The 14,695-nt window shown below is 42.4% G+C and overlaps 1 protein-coding gene across 1 annotated transcript in view; it reads right to left on the reverse strand.

The window, feature by feature from the left end:
* The window catches only part of LOC126418747 (popeye domain-containing protein 3-like), a 291,229-nt gene that overhangs the window by 86,098 nt on the left and 190,436 nt on the right, over window positions 1-14,695 (reverse strand). The gene's annotated exons all lie outside the window — the stretch shown is intronic.

Raw genomic sequence — 14,695 nt, forward strand, 5'->3', positions numbered from 1 at the left:
GATTGTTGGTAGCAGTGGTCACGAGAATGTACGGTCACAAGAAGACTGGAGTCGGGTGGCCATGTGGCAATGTCGAGAGGGAAGACCATCGTATTCGGTGTACGGACCTGGCGCATCGCATTGCATCTTCAGCACCATCTTGAGCAGCACTTAGCATCACAGTGACACAAAGAACTGTTACGAATCGGTTATTTCATGGCCAGCTCCGAGCCAGAGCCCCTGCAGCATGCATTCCACTCACCCCAAACTACCACCATTTTCGACTTAGTGGTGTCAAGCAACAGCTCTCTGGACGGAAGAATGGAGGTGTGTTATGTCTTCTGACGAAAGCTGGTTACGAATCGGTGCCAGTGATGGCCAAGTATTGGTCAGAAGCGCTCTCGTGGTTGTCCCTCGCACCCTGACTGCAAACTTGTACGTCAGTCTGGTGATACCACCGGTTGTACTGCCATTCATGAACAGTATCCCAGGACGTGTTTTCCAACAGGATAACGCTCATCCAGATACCGCTGTTATAATCCAACATGCTCTACAGAGTGTCAACATGATGCCTTCGCCTGCTCAATCACCATATCTCTTTCCAGTCGAGCACATATGGGGTCCCGTCAGACGCCAACTCCAGCGTCATCCACAAACAGCATTAACCATCGCTGTGTTGGCTGACGAAGTGCAACTGGCACGGAACTGCATCCCATAATCTACCATCCGGCACATGCATCCACGTTTGCTTGCACTCAACATTCTGGGGGTGACAAAGCTTGTTAATGTATCAGCATTTCACATTCGCAATGGTTTATCTTGCACTTGTATTAACCTGTGATGTCGCAATATTAATCACTTGTTACAGTATGATAATTTTAAATGGTCTAACTACAACTGAATGAAACACAGTTTCCGTGCCGTGTGCGTTTTGCCTTTAATCTTTTCAGTGCACCCTCAGTGGCCTGGAATATGCACATATTTTTACTATTTAGTTTACGTTTTGGAACCATGTATATATAGGTTATAAAGGGTTCTAGTGGTTAGTTTTTCTATGATGTACTAATATTTTAAATTCTACTTACAGGTTCCTTGGATGATAAAATTTTTGAAAACACTGATCAGTTATTCCAGCGTCGAGGGTCGGCACAACTTGCACCACGGAGTCCACCCACCGTTCTGGAGTCTGAAGATGGTTCTTAAATAGAATCGAAACCGATCACTCCAATAAAAATAAAATGTTGCGATCAAGACCGTTTTTAATCTTTAAATCCTTGGATGATGTTCTACGTGTTGTGATTTTGTTCCATTTTTGCCACTATTCTTCTTCTTGTAATTACCATTTCGATTTTTGTTTTCCAAACTTCACAGCAGTAGGAACTATGTTTTGGTTTGTGTTACCGACTGTCATATGTTATTGCCAAACATCGAAGTCACTGCCAACTTTCCAGTGTAATCTTTCGGATATCTGTGATTTGTTTGAGTGTGAATGTATGTGTGTATGTGTGTGTGTGTGTGTGAGGGATAAATTCCGAGGATCAAAATTGTGAAACTTGTGATTCAATATAGATAGGCATGATATGTAGGAATTTTAATGCACGTTACAAAAAACACATCAGGTGTTGGAATAATAAAACAAGCCATTCCGCGTTTGCATAGCACTTGAAATGCCGTAACCACCATCCTACAAACATTGAAAAAGATATGAAAATAATCAGAATAAACAACAATGACAAATATCTTATACAAATGCAAAAAAACTTCCACATCCAGGAAGCCATTGCTGAAGACAAACAACTGATAAATGAGCAAACACACATCAGTACAGACTCGCTACTACACTTAATAAAATAAATGATAAGATAAAAATCATCCCACTTGCACATGCAGTCACATTAAAATAAATACATATCTTCCTCTCTCTGTCTCCCCCCCCCCCCTCTCTCTCTCTCTCTCTCTCTCTCTCCTCCTGCCTTCTGATCACACACACACACACACACACACACACACACACACACACACACACAGAAGCAAGCACGCACAACAAAGAAATCGTAGCAAAACAAATACGATTTCATACACACGCAAAAAGTATTATATACGTAAATTAAATAGTAAAAATATCTACATATTCCAAGCCACTGAAGATGCCTTGCAAAGAATAAAGGTGACGCGAATATCACGAAAATTGTGTTTCATTCAGTTGCAGTTAGACGGTCCAAAAGAAAAAATTATGAACATACCGTAATGTTACATGCAACTGAGGACAACAAGCTACAAAATTTGAAGATGTTAATCATTTTTGTATATTACCTAGAGACGTCAACGCAATAATTTTCATTATTCTACAGTAATTACTTTTGGGTGTTGCGATTTTTTTCCGTCAGTGTAATTAAGGATGTCGCGTCATGTGAGCCGTAAATATGCTCGGAATTTTTTAAACGGTTGTCAGAGTAAAGCTCGTCACAAAAGAAATTCAAGAAGCCTAAAAAGTAATTACCGAGTTAATGCGAGAGTTACAGCAACGTCGCAAAGGAAATGAAGAAAGGGCGCAGAGCGATAACGTGACTGGCCCGCCGGGCTTATAACGGCGGCCAGCGACAATCCAAACGGCTACGTGACCTGTAAACACTGTACAGAGATACTCAAAAAGAAGGAAAAAATTTCAGATATTTATATCTTCCCAATTACAGAAGGTAGCATCATAACTCCAACGTTCCTGAACAGACAACAGTTTAAAATGTGGACAATCCGGGCACGCGTTCCAATCACGGCCGTATTGGGGCTGTCGCTTTCTTCCTCATGGAGAACAATATGACAGGACTAACCTATCTAAACATACTTCAAAACTGGTTATTTACTCAACTTGAAGACGATTGAGATGACTTGATGTTCATACAAGATGGTATCTCGCCTCATTTTTCTAAATGACACTATTCCAGGACGTCGGATTGGAAGAGGAGGAGCAGAAGATGGCCTCCCACACCTCCAGATCTCAGACCTTGTGCCTTTTGAAACTTCCTGGCAGACTAAAACTGTGTGCCGGACCGAGACTCGAACTCAGGACCTTTGCCTTTCGCGGCCAACTGCTCTATCAACTGAGCTACCCAAGCACGACTCACGCCCCGTCCTCACAGCTTTACTTTTGCCAGTACCTCGCCTCCTACCTTCCAAACTTTACAGAAGCTCTTCTGTGAACCTGCAGAACTAGCACTCCTGAAAGAAAGGATAGTGCGGAGACATGGCTTAGCCACAGCCTGGGGGATGTTTCCAGAAAGAGATTTTCACTCTGCAGCGGAGTCTCGGTCCGCAACACAGTTTTAATCTGCCAGGAAGTTTCATACCAGCGCACACTCCGCTGCAGAGTGAAAATCTCATTCTTGTGACTTTTATCTGTGGGGTTGTGTAAAAGACCGCGCTTTTACCCCCCAATGCCTGGTCCTCTTGAAAGTGTGTGACATCGCATTGTTGAGGCTGTGAATTCGACGAGAGACCAGTTGCTTCGCGTGTGGCATGAAATGAGCCACCGGTTTGATATATGTCTAGAAACACATGGTGTTCACATTGAACGCATAAAAATTTAAACTTTTCTATTTCCAGAAATGTTGGAATTGTGTTTCTGTCTTTCGTAGTTTGGAAGCAATGTTTGAAATCTGCCCCTTCTTTCTGAATAGCTCTGTATTAAGGATAATCGTAATTAAATTACAAATTAACGAGAAACACTTGTTACGATTTCACCTGAAAGTTTCACGAAAAATCTATGGCACGGGCCCAAACCCCACACACAGAATTCTTTCAGGTATTGCAATGGGGTTGCAGTTACCGTTATTTGAACAAAAACATTAGCTACAAGGTGTGTTGCAGATTACGAGTTTTGTTTCCAATAAAAGCTTGTAGCCGGCAGGGACTACGCGAAAGATCAACTGTGTAAAATGCTGCAGGTACAGGCTATCCCACGTAAAACCGGTACGCCTCACATACCGGATAATCTTGTGTAGTCGAACTGCTTGTGAAGTAACAACACTGTCTCGAAAGACGGCTACGCTGCATTCTGTCGAAAAGTTGAGTGCGGCTGTGTGTTCGTGCCCCAGTTGTATCTGCGGTAGGAGACATTGAGTCAACATGTTCATCCTCAATGCTCATTTATACTAGTGGAACTCGCAAAGAGTGAGGTACAATACTGAAAATATTACGATGTTGTAGGCGAAAATGTTGAACCTTGACGATAGCGTACCTAGCGACGCATAATGTTCCCGTGTTTCAATCTAGTGACCAATATTAGAATAACAATGAGGAGTGCGCATAAGCAGCTTCCGGAATTTTCTAATGTTTTTGTTCTTGTCAGACTTGAGATTGTCTTTTGTGCAGCACATGTAAATATTTTTAGTTCCACAGATTTATGTTGTATAAAGATAAGATCGCTTTAGCTGTAACTCTTTATTTATAGGCATGACCAATTTCGCAGCATTTAGGTGCATAATCATGTGTAATAAAATCATGTTCCGATCGAGAAAAGAGAGCGGGAAGACCCATGGCCCACCGTCATAAACCTTTCGCTAGGTAGCGGACGTCAGACATGACATGATACCGTGAGCCTCTATGTTATTTTACGTCTGAAGTCCACAAACTAGGGGAAAATTGCTGCCAATGAACCCTCGGTCATACCATTCCTTTTTCTCGATAGGAACATGACATGATTTCATTGCTAAAATGTTGCGAAACCAGTCCTGCCTATAAAAAAGAACTTACAACTAAAGTGATCTTATCTTTTCAGAATGGGATTTACAGGCTCCGTCTGTCCTGGCTTAAAAGTCTGCTGCGTATAAATTTACGTGTTTTGTAACATATTGAAGCTACTTTGAAGATGTTCCTGCACTTAACTTAGGATCCACTCGGCAACTAATAAATACACGAAACCCTCCGTTGCCAAATTTACTTTTATTGTAATTTTAATTAAAGTGGAACCCATAAAAACACCAAACATGGTGGCAAAACGTACGCATCTAAAGGCTACTTAAAAAAGGAATAAAATCACTTAAATTTGTTTCCACAAGAGGAGAATATAACATCCCAATTCGCTAACACTTACATTATACTGACACTCACTATTCACCCGTATGCACTATCAGAAAAGCCATCCCTTGTTATATCTTTAACAGTACATTATAGGTAAAGCTTGTTTACAAAATCATCTACATACAGCTAGACGAGGGGAATTCAAAAAGTAAAGACACACTTGTGAAAAGCTGTACTTATTCTGATGATAGAAAACTGAAACATGCGTTACTTTTCTACGTAACCTCCCTGGACTTCAATGCAGTTTTCCTGACGTTTTACGAGGTTTTTTTTTTTTATTTCATCAGAAAATACGTTTTTCGGTTGCACCTGTAACCAATTTTGCACCGCAGCAATGAAGCCTGCATCACTTTCAAATCTTCTTTCTTGTAGTGCTTCTGGTAAGGATCCAAACATGTGAAAATCGCTTGGAGCCAGGTCTGGACTGTATGTTCCAGAACCTCGAATCTCATCTCCTTCATTGCGTCGGCTGTCCGTTTGGCAGAATGTGAGCGAGCGTTATCTTGCTGCAGGATGACACCTCTTCACAGTTTCCCACGACGTTTGGATCTGATTGCAGGTTTTAGTTTCGTACGGAACACATCTCATCCACCATACGATACAGACCTGGCTCTAAAGCCTCGTTTACGCTGGGGCGACGTCCTGCAACATTGTGGCATGCTACGGAAATGTGGCGTGCGTCGTCTTGTAGCGTGCTACAACAGGCAACACCTTACGGCGTATGTTGCATGCGGCATGTTAATTTATACCAAAGCAACAGAATTTGTGTCACACGTGTGTCGGTCTTGCAGTGTAATGGATGATAAAGTGATCGCAGCGGCGGCCTACTTGGTACTTGCACATGCAGCTAACAACGAAAATGAAAACCAAAGGACAAGACACAGCTAGGTTTTGCAACCAATGTTTCGATGCTCGGAATTGCTGTTCATACTCCCCCCAGGCCGCTTTAAAAAGAACATTTGAAAATATGTACTTGACATATGTGGGAGGTACATGTTCTTCAGGAGCTACATCGCCGTCATCATTTGATATTGTATCCTCTGTGTCATCAGTCTGAAAAAATAGGGAAACTAATGAGTATGTTTTACTTTTCAGATCCCTTCAGATGGCAGAAATTTCGAAGTGAAGTGGGATTTCCCCCAGTGCGTAGGAGCCATATAGGGCAAACATGTGCAAATTATTTGTCATCCGAATGCTGGAAGTGAATACATCAACTACAAAAAAAAAAAAAAAAAATATTCATCATTGTCCTTACGGCAACTGTAGACGCAAATTACTGCGTTCAATATGTAAATGTTGGATATCACAGGGACAGAAAGATAGGGGAGGAGGAGACAGAGGGGGAGAGAAATTGACCTTAGCGAAGGGGAGAGTCATGGAGGGGATAGGAGGTGATAGAGGAGAGAAGCAGATGGACAGAGAGAAAGGCAGGAGAAGATGGGGAGTGGGAAAAGAAGGAGATGGACATAAGGGGAAGGTAGCGACATCCGGGCAATGCCGAGTTTATTTACCTCATTTGTAAAATTAATAAATCTTCATTTGTTGTTAATTAACAACTTTGTAAATGATTCATGTAATATACGATACTCAAATATACTAAAATATGAGATGAATAAAATGTAAAATTAAAATTTTTGTGTTGTTTTGTGCTTAATTTTAACACCCAGAAATTATAAGTGAATGTTAATTTGTTAAATCGTCGTAGTATGACAAAGCCACAGCAAAGTGTGGCCGGTTCAGCTAGTACTACAGTATATAATTGTCAATTTTAACTTAGAGTTTAGTTGAAGAGACGAGATGAATGAGACTGCTCCTGAAAATTCGAGGGTTTGCCTATTGGTTTGTCAAGGGCGCTATGGTGCTGAGACTTGATCCACCTTGCCGCAAATTTTTCTGCATCGAAGCAATGCAGTGGAGGTCCATTTATTGAAATGAAAAGTAGATTTGAAAGCGTCGGAATTTGTAAGTGATTTCTGTGATCAGTCAGTGTTAAATTCTTGGCACTAAATCCGCGTTCACTTTCAGCCGTAGATATAGGTATAACTTCGACTACTTTCACAAGTTCCTTCACAGAATTGAGCATGTGTTGAGGATTTTCTTTACAGATTCGAAAATCTTTAACTAGTGACGCACACGTGCTTTCGCGTAATTTAAAATCCACCTTATTACACAAGCGAGAAATTGACATGTCACCATAAAACACACGTTCATAATCATCTGAAGGCCATGTATTTGAATTTAATACGGCTACATCCGAAAAGAAATCGAGGTCCTCAAAGTGGTTTTTTATATTGTATACCAAAGACTGAAAAAAAAATTCTTCTGAAATGTCTGAAATCTGTTATATTCATCCGCTACAGTCTGGAACCGCGCGGCCGCTACGGTCGCAGGTTCGAATCCTGCCTCGGGCATGGATGTGTGTGATGCTCTTAGGTTAGTTAGGTTTAAGTAGTTCTAAGTTCTAGGGGACTGATGCCCTTAGAAGTTAACTCCCATAGTGCTCAGAGCCATTTGAACCATTTGTTATATTCATCACAAGATGGTTCTTTAATTAATACCCCTTTGAATGTGCGCTTTTCCTCCAACTCTTGTACTATCATCCTAATTCGTGGCGAGTCATTTGTTTTCAGTGTTTCAAGAGTTCTTATAGCCACGTCAATTTCCTGTTTTGCTTTAAGGACTGAAAAATTTCTGTTCTGCATTAAGAGTGATAATACTTGTAGAACTTCTAGGGCCTCATGACGCATAACTAACTCCATTACAAGCAACCACTTTGTGATATGTTGCAGTAAACCTTGAAATTTAGATTTCTCCTGAGTTGATCTGGAACCATCATGTCTCAGTTTTTCAAAAAGATGGACAAGAGAACTGTGACTTTCAAGAAGAGCTCGAACAATATTAAATGAGGAAGCAACCGAACGTACGCGAAAAATACGGCCTAGTTTTAATAGCTGCGAGGATAATTCTTGTTTTTAAACCACCTTGTAGTAGTCCCTGATTTTTGGGACTTCGAGAAAACACAGAATATAAGGAATCTGAAAAAACTTGAATATGGTATACATCTGCTACATCATTCATAACATCGTGGACAGCTAATTCCATTTTGTGGTTCATACAAATCCTTACGTAAATGAATAAGCAGTAGAGCGGCTACGCCTTTGTAAGGTACAAGCATTGTTGAGGCACCATCTGTTGCGATACCTACAAGGTGATTTTTTAGTACATCATTTGTAATGCCATACTTTTCAGGAGGTGCTAACAGTGTGCTGAAAATGCATTCTCCTGTCCCCCTTTCTAATTCAACAATGTCAAAAAAATAATTGCAAGCAACTCCCTGAAAGGACAAACGTAAATATATTATTAAACAAGTTTTATTGGAAAACGTTGTACTTTCATCCATCATGATACTAAAGTTTGTACCCAATTGTACAAGGAAGTGAGCAAGATACTTTTTCATTTCTTCTCCTACAAACATAATGATATTTCGGCATGCATGGTCAGAATGAATCATATTACCGACTGATAAGCCATTAAGCTTTTGTAGTTCGATTACTGCAGGATACGATTTGAATGATAATTTCTGTTTAGCTATTACATATGCAGGTCTGAACAACGAAGCAGTTGCGATTACTTTTCTTGATGCTGCTTTCCCCACAACTTTTCACTTTAACCCACGCATTTTTCTAAACTGGTCTTTTCTTTTATACTCATGATTTGCACGCACTTCATGTGTGATTTGCACTTTGCATGATCCCCGATATTATCATTTCGTTTTTTGGCGTTATTAGCAGAAACACCAGCTAAAAACGCGTTATCGATATGCACACGTTCACTGCTTTCCATCTTAAGTACACGAACTTGTGAACACACTGTGCATATTACTAAGTTTTTGTCATTTACGGACAGCCACGGCTTAGCCTTTCGCCAGTTTTGAAAACGTGATAAGGTAACACAATTTCCTACGATAATCTCAAGACTACTGTTACTCCCATTCCTACCTTGAGACGTGTCACAGTTTTCAGTCACCTGAGATTCAGTCTCTTCCCCTGTATTAGCACCATCATTACCGTTTTCTTTCTTACATTCGCTGTCGTTTTTAACTCTTTTAGTACCACTGTTAGTATCCTGACTGTCAGAGTTTGTACACGTATCAGGTAATGCACTGCTCTTAAGGAAATCAGAAATTATGCTTTGTTTGAATGACATCCTGAAATTCCGTAGTTCTTACAGGCCCGGACGCACTCAACTCACTAATGAAGCTACTGAAGCGGGGACGTGTGAAGATCGCCGTGTGTTTGGCGGACACGAGGCAACGAACGAACGGCACCAATTAATTTGGAATACGCGATGCTGGGGAGCCTGTGTTAAGCTCCACCCACGTGGTTCGCGGCTAGCGAGGTCAGACTGTCCGATCCCGTCTGGTAGGTACCGTTGCTCACTTCGCACTACTTTGTGCTTTCGTCCCAGGCGCGTTAGTCCGCGCGCCATACAGTTGCCTAAAGGTGGCCTAGCCGTAAATGTTCGCAGAGGTGCCGGGCCGGTCACCAGCGTGTGTCAGGGCCCGGGGTGGGACTTTCAGCCCCCAGCTCTCCCAGCTCAGCGGTACGACTGCTGCGGTGTGACTGCCACACTATGTGCTTCCCTCGCAAGCTCGCAAGTAAACGGATGACGCACCTTAGACGAAAGTAACAATGACAATATGAGAATGATGATTTAGTTCTAAATGTTCTGAAATGCTTAAATACTACACAACACTTTTTCAAAATTAATAGGCAAACATATTAATAGTATTAATAGTAAGACTGTATTAAAAACTTTCAGTGTTCGACTCCACAAATTTAAATTATATGTAAAGTTTTACTCCAGTGCGTGGGAAATAAACATCCCAAGTTGGGATACATAAACTAAAACCAGAGAAGGGGATGGTCTGATGCTGAGGGGGTGGGGACGGGGAATCCACCCCTCCCCCCCTGCAAATTGCTCACTGCATTAAATATAACAAGATAAATAATCATACATGTGACGAGAAGAAATGATTAACACTATCAATCTTTACAGATGAGAATACGACTATATCCACGAAGGTTCGCGCCCTGGCAAGGGAGATATTTAACTTCAACATATAAGGTGATTACAGTAAGCCCTAATTCCACTCGACAAACGTAGTAACAATATAAGCGAGAAAAATGTACTGAAGGAGGATAGCCGGATGTGCCGTAGTAAAAGGGCCCACTATCAACCCCGTGAGGACGCGACCCTCGTGAACACGTCAGTTTCAGCTACCTGCAACATACACGGAGTCGTTTGTAGCTTCTTAAAAAAACAATTAACATGAAAAGGCACAACGCGTAACACATTAATAAAATATAAATGACTACTTCACAGAAGCAGCTCCTCTTTAGACAAAGCAAACAGCAGAATATTAATAACACGTAAAATACTTCTAACCTATAACAAACTAAGATACCACGTAATAGAATATCGTCTTGAGCTCATAGAATACTCAGTTTGACTCGCCTGTTTATAGGTCTTACAACTCAACCGTGTCAGCTTAAGCAAACCCGCGAATACAAAACTCGAAATATGACAGCAATAATGATTGAAGCCACTGACAATGCTAGGCTGCCACACAGAGGAGACAATAGCAATTTACAGCGGCACACAACCGACCTTACATCTCCAATTTAGTATCATCAGAATAACCAATTTTGTGTATAATAATTACTTACAGTATCATGACAACCTCCGAATAACACTTATTACCCAAGGTAGGTGCTGGTATCGAAAGGCACCTTTAGTGATACAGAGAGTGTATTCACTTATTGGATGGGTATCAACTTTACATCCTTTCCACATAGCTCTCTGTTTACACACTTCTATAATTTCTGAAACTAAAGAAGGGCATATAAATGCACATATAACTGACACAGATTTAAGCAGAATAAAACAGTACCTTGGTATGGCGCAAATAGGTTCATTTGGTTTACACGTGGGATATCTTCACCATTCAGTAATTCCGAAATATATTCAACAACGCGTGAGAGCAAGACGTCCCCGTCGTATCAGCTAATTTCCTGCTCAGACACAAGGCAGACGAAGCGTTTTCACATGCAACAGCGGCGAGCATCACACATTTCCTCCGTCACGCCATAGACACATCTGAATTTCAATGGCCAGTAACAAGAACCTATACATGCCCTCGCAGCAGGAAAACCCCAAAACACAACAGTGCACCACCGCGATACCAAACCCGAGTCCCATCAAGTAAGTCACTGCCGGGATCTCTCGCTGACCCTGCCCATAGCGTATAGGCGTCGTACCACAGGCTTCACGGTAAACGTCAACAAGCCACCTGGATAGCCACGGCCACACCCAAACTTCCATATGTCATCAACCACGCATTTACGACCTATAGTCGTACATCCATTATGTATGAGAGTCACTCCAAAACAAATGCACACTATTTTTGTAAAAATACGGTTTTCATTCTGCATGTGTGAAAGTCTTACAGTGTGTAGATACATCCTTCCCGCTTGTTTTCAAACTTAGTTCAACTTGTTCCCGTGAGTGGCACCGTTACAGCATGTCTTCAAGATGGCTGCTACACTTGACGTTCGTCAGAAGCAACGTACTGTCATACAATTCCTGTGCTGTGAAAACGAGACAGTGGGAAATATCCACAAGAGGTTGAAAAAGGTGTATGGAGATGCTGCTGTCGATCGCAGTACAGTTAGTCGGTGGGCAAGCAGGTTACGTGATGAAAGCGGGCACGGCAATATTGGGGACTGTCCTCGCAGCGGCAGGCCTCGTACTGCACACACTCCACACAATGTGCAGAGAGTTAACGAATTGGTGACTGCTGGCAGACGCATCACAGTGAACGAATTGTCACGCTACGTTGGGATAGGGGAAGGAAGTGTTTGCAGAATACTGGAAGTGTTGGCGTTAAAAAATGTTCGTGCCAGGTGGGTTCCCAGGATGTTGACAGTGGCTCACAAAGAAACAAGAAAAACAGTATGCAGCGAACTTTTGGAACAGTACGAGAATGGTGAAGATGAATTTCTTGGAAGAATTGTGACAAGTGATGAAACATGGCTCCGTCATTTTTCACCAGAGACGAAGAGGCAATCAATGGAGTGGCATCATGCAATATCTCCCAATAAAAAAAATTCAAAACCACACCTCCTGCTGGAAAAGTTATGGCTACGGTGTTTTTCGATTCCGAAGGACTCTTGCTTGTGGACATCGTGCCAAGTGGAACCACCAAAAATTCTGATCCATATGTGACGACACTGATGAAACTTCAAGCTCGACTGAGTCGTGATCGATCACATCGGCAAAATGAGGATGTTTTGCTGTTGCACGACAATGTACGGCCACACGTCAGTCAAAAAATCATGGAAGCGATCACAAAACTCTGATGGACAAAACTGAAACACCCGCCTTACAGTCCTGACCTGGCTCCATGTGACTCTCATCTCTTTGGGAAACTGAAAGACTCTCTTCGTGGAACAAGGTTTGAAGATGATGACTCCCTTGTGCACGCTGCCAAACAGTGGCTCCAACAGGCTGGTCCAGAATTTTACCGTGCGGGTATACAGGCGCTGGTTCCAAGATGGCGTAAGGCAGTTGAGAGGGATGGAAATTATGTGGAAAAATGAAAATATTGTTCCTAAAGTATGTATCTGCACACTGTAAAACTTTCAAACATGTAGAATAAAAGATGGATTTAAAAAAAAATAGTGTGCATTTCTTTTGGAGTGACCCCCGTATATTCTCCTACAGGTCAGACGCTGTACTTGAAAGTGGCAGGCTCGGTATCGGCAGATAAATACGATACTGCAGCGCCTGTGTTATTCTGATTACGATGCAAAATTCCTTTGGACATTGATTCGAGTCCCGGTGCGGCACAAATTTTCAGTCGTCTACAGCTAACGGTCGTCCTTATTCGCAGCTGCGAATTTATTTATTTCATAACGGCTGTAGCCGTCGCACTGCCTGTTTCTTTTGGACATGCTTTGCATCGTAATCAGCACATGCACAGCAGTCACGTCTTTCACCACGTCCTCATGCGCCAACGCCAACGCCCACCCGTCAGTTGTGAGCCACGCTGGTAGAGGAATGGGGAGCCCTGCCATATAATTCATTGCCAGCCTTCTTACCAGCACGGGAGCACGTTCCAGAGTCTCATCTCTTACGATCCAAGGGACCATCATAAATTTTCTGACTTCAGTGTAATTATTGTCTGTGAATGAATGTGTCATTTCTGTTCATCTCGTACCGTATTTCTTTCACATACCTCCTATGCTATACTATACTGTAGCTGTCCTAGTTCCAAGTTCGAGCTGTGTTGCTTGGCAGCGAGACATCATGCGAAAGTTACTTTCGTCCTTCCGTTTTGCACGCCTGTGCATAATTTTCAAAGACATTTGTGAATACAAAAGGTTACTGTAGCATCGAATACGTAGGTAAAGCATGTGACATCCGATGTCGATAGCACTCGTGAATAAGAACTAGTTGAGTTTCACAAGAACGGTATTTTCTGAATCCGTGCTGGCTATTTGACAATAAATCGCTTTCTTCGAGATAATTCACAATGTTTGAACACAGCTTACGTTCCAAAATCCTACTGCAGATCGGGGTTAGCGATATTGGTCTGTAATTCAGAGGATTACACCTTTTCCTTTTTAGGGTGTTGCTGTGGCTTATGCAGCTTCGCAGGCTTTAGTTACGGATCATTCGACGAGAGAGCGGTAACGTATGATTGCGAAGTATGGGCTATTGTATCAGCATACTCTGAAAGGAACCTCACTGGTATACAATATTGACCGGAGGATTTGCCTTTATTACGTAATTTAAGCTGCTTAGGTACACCGAGGATTCTCATATTCATGTTGGCAGTTATTCTAGATTCGATTTCTGGAACATTTAATTCGTCTTCTTGTCTAGGGAGTTGAGTATTGCTCAACTGTCTGGAGCCTTTATCGGACAAAAGCGGTAGAGAAGGCCCAACTATGAGCGGCGCGTGTGGTCACTAGAGCACATGGTATGTTTGAGAGTGTCGCTGAAATGCGCAACAGACTCTAGTGGCGGACATTACAAGAGAGCCATTATGCATTATTCGGAGGGTGACCGCCGACATACCGAGAACGTACGTTTGAGAAGAGCCACACACGTCACTTCCTCAGCCGTCACAATAAACGAGCACGACCAGAAAATCACAACATACGGGGCTCATATGAAGCTTTACATACAATCGTTCTACCCGAGTTCCATTCGTGAAAGGGTCGGGGGATGGAGGAGTGATAGCACGAGTACCCTCCACCACACACCGCTGGATGGATTTCGGAATGTACGAGTAGATGTCCGCGTACAACTACTCCGCTGCAGAGAACTGCGCAACCGCGACACGATTCTTTCGTCATCCAAGTTAGCACGTGTAGATACGTACGATTACATGCTGAATTAAAGTAGGACTAGCCCGCACGGTTGGCCGTGTGGTCTAACGCACGGCTTTCCAGGCGGGAAGGAGCGCCTGGTCCCCGGCACGAGTCTTCCCGGGCGGACTTGTGTCGAGGTCCGATGAACCGGCCAGTCTATGGATGGTTTTTAGGCGGTTTTTCATCTGCCTCGGCGAGTG

This window comes from Schistocerca serialis, chromosome 9, assembly GCF_023864345.2.
Source record: "Schistocerca serialis cubense isolate TAMUIC-IGC-003099 chromosome 9, iqSchSeri2.2, whole genome shotgun sequence".
NCBI classification, from domain to species: domain Eukaryota; kingdom Metazoa; phylum Arthropoda; class Insecta; order Orthoptera; family Acrididae; genus Schistocerca; species Schistocerca serialis.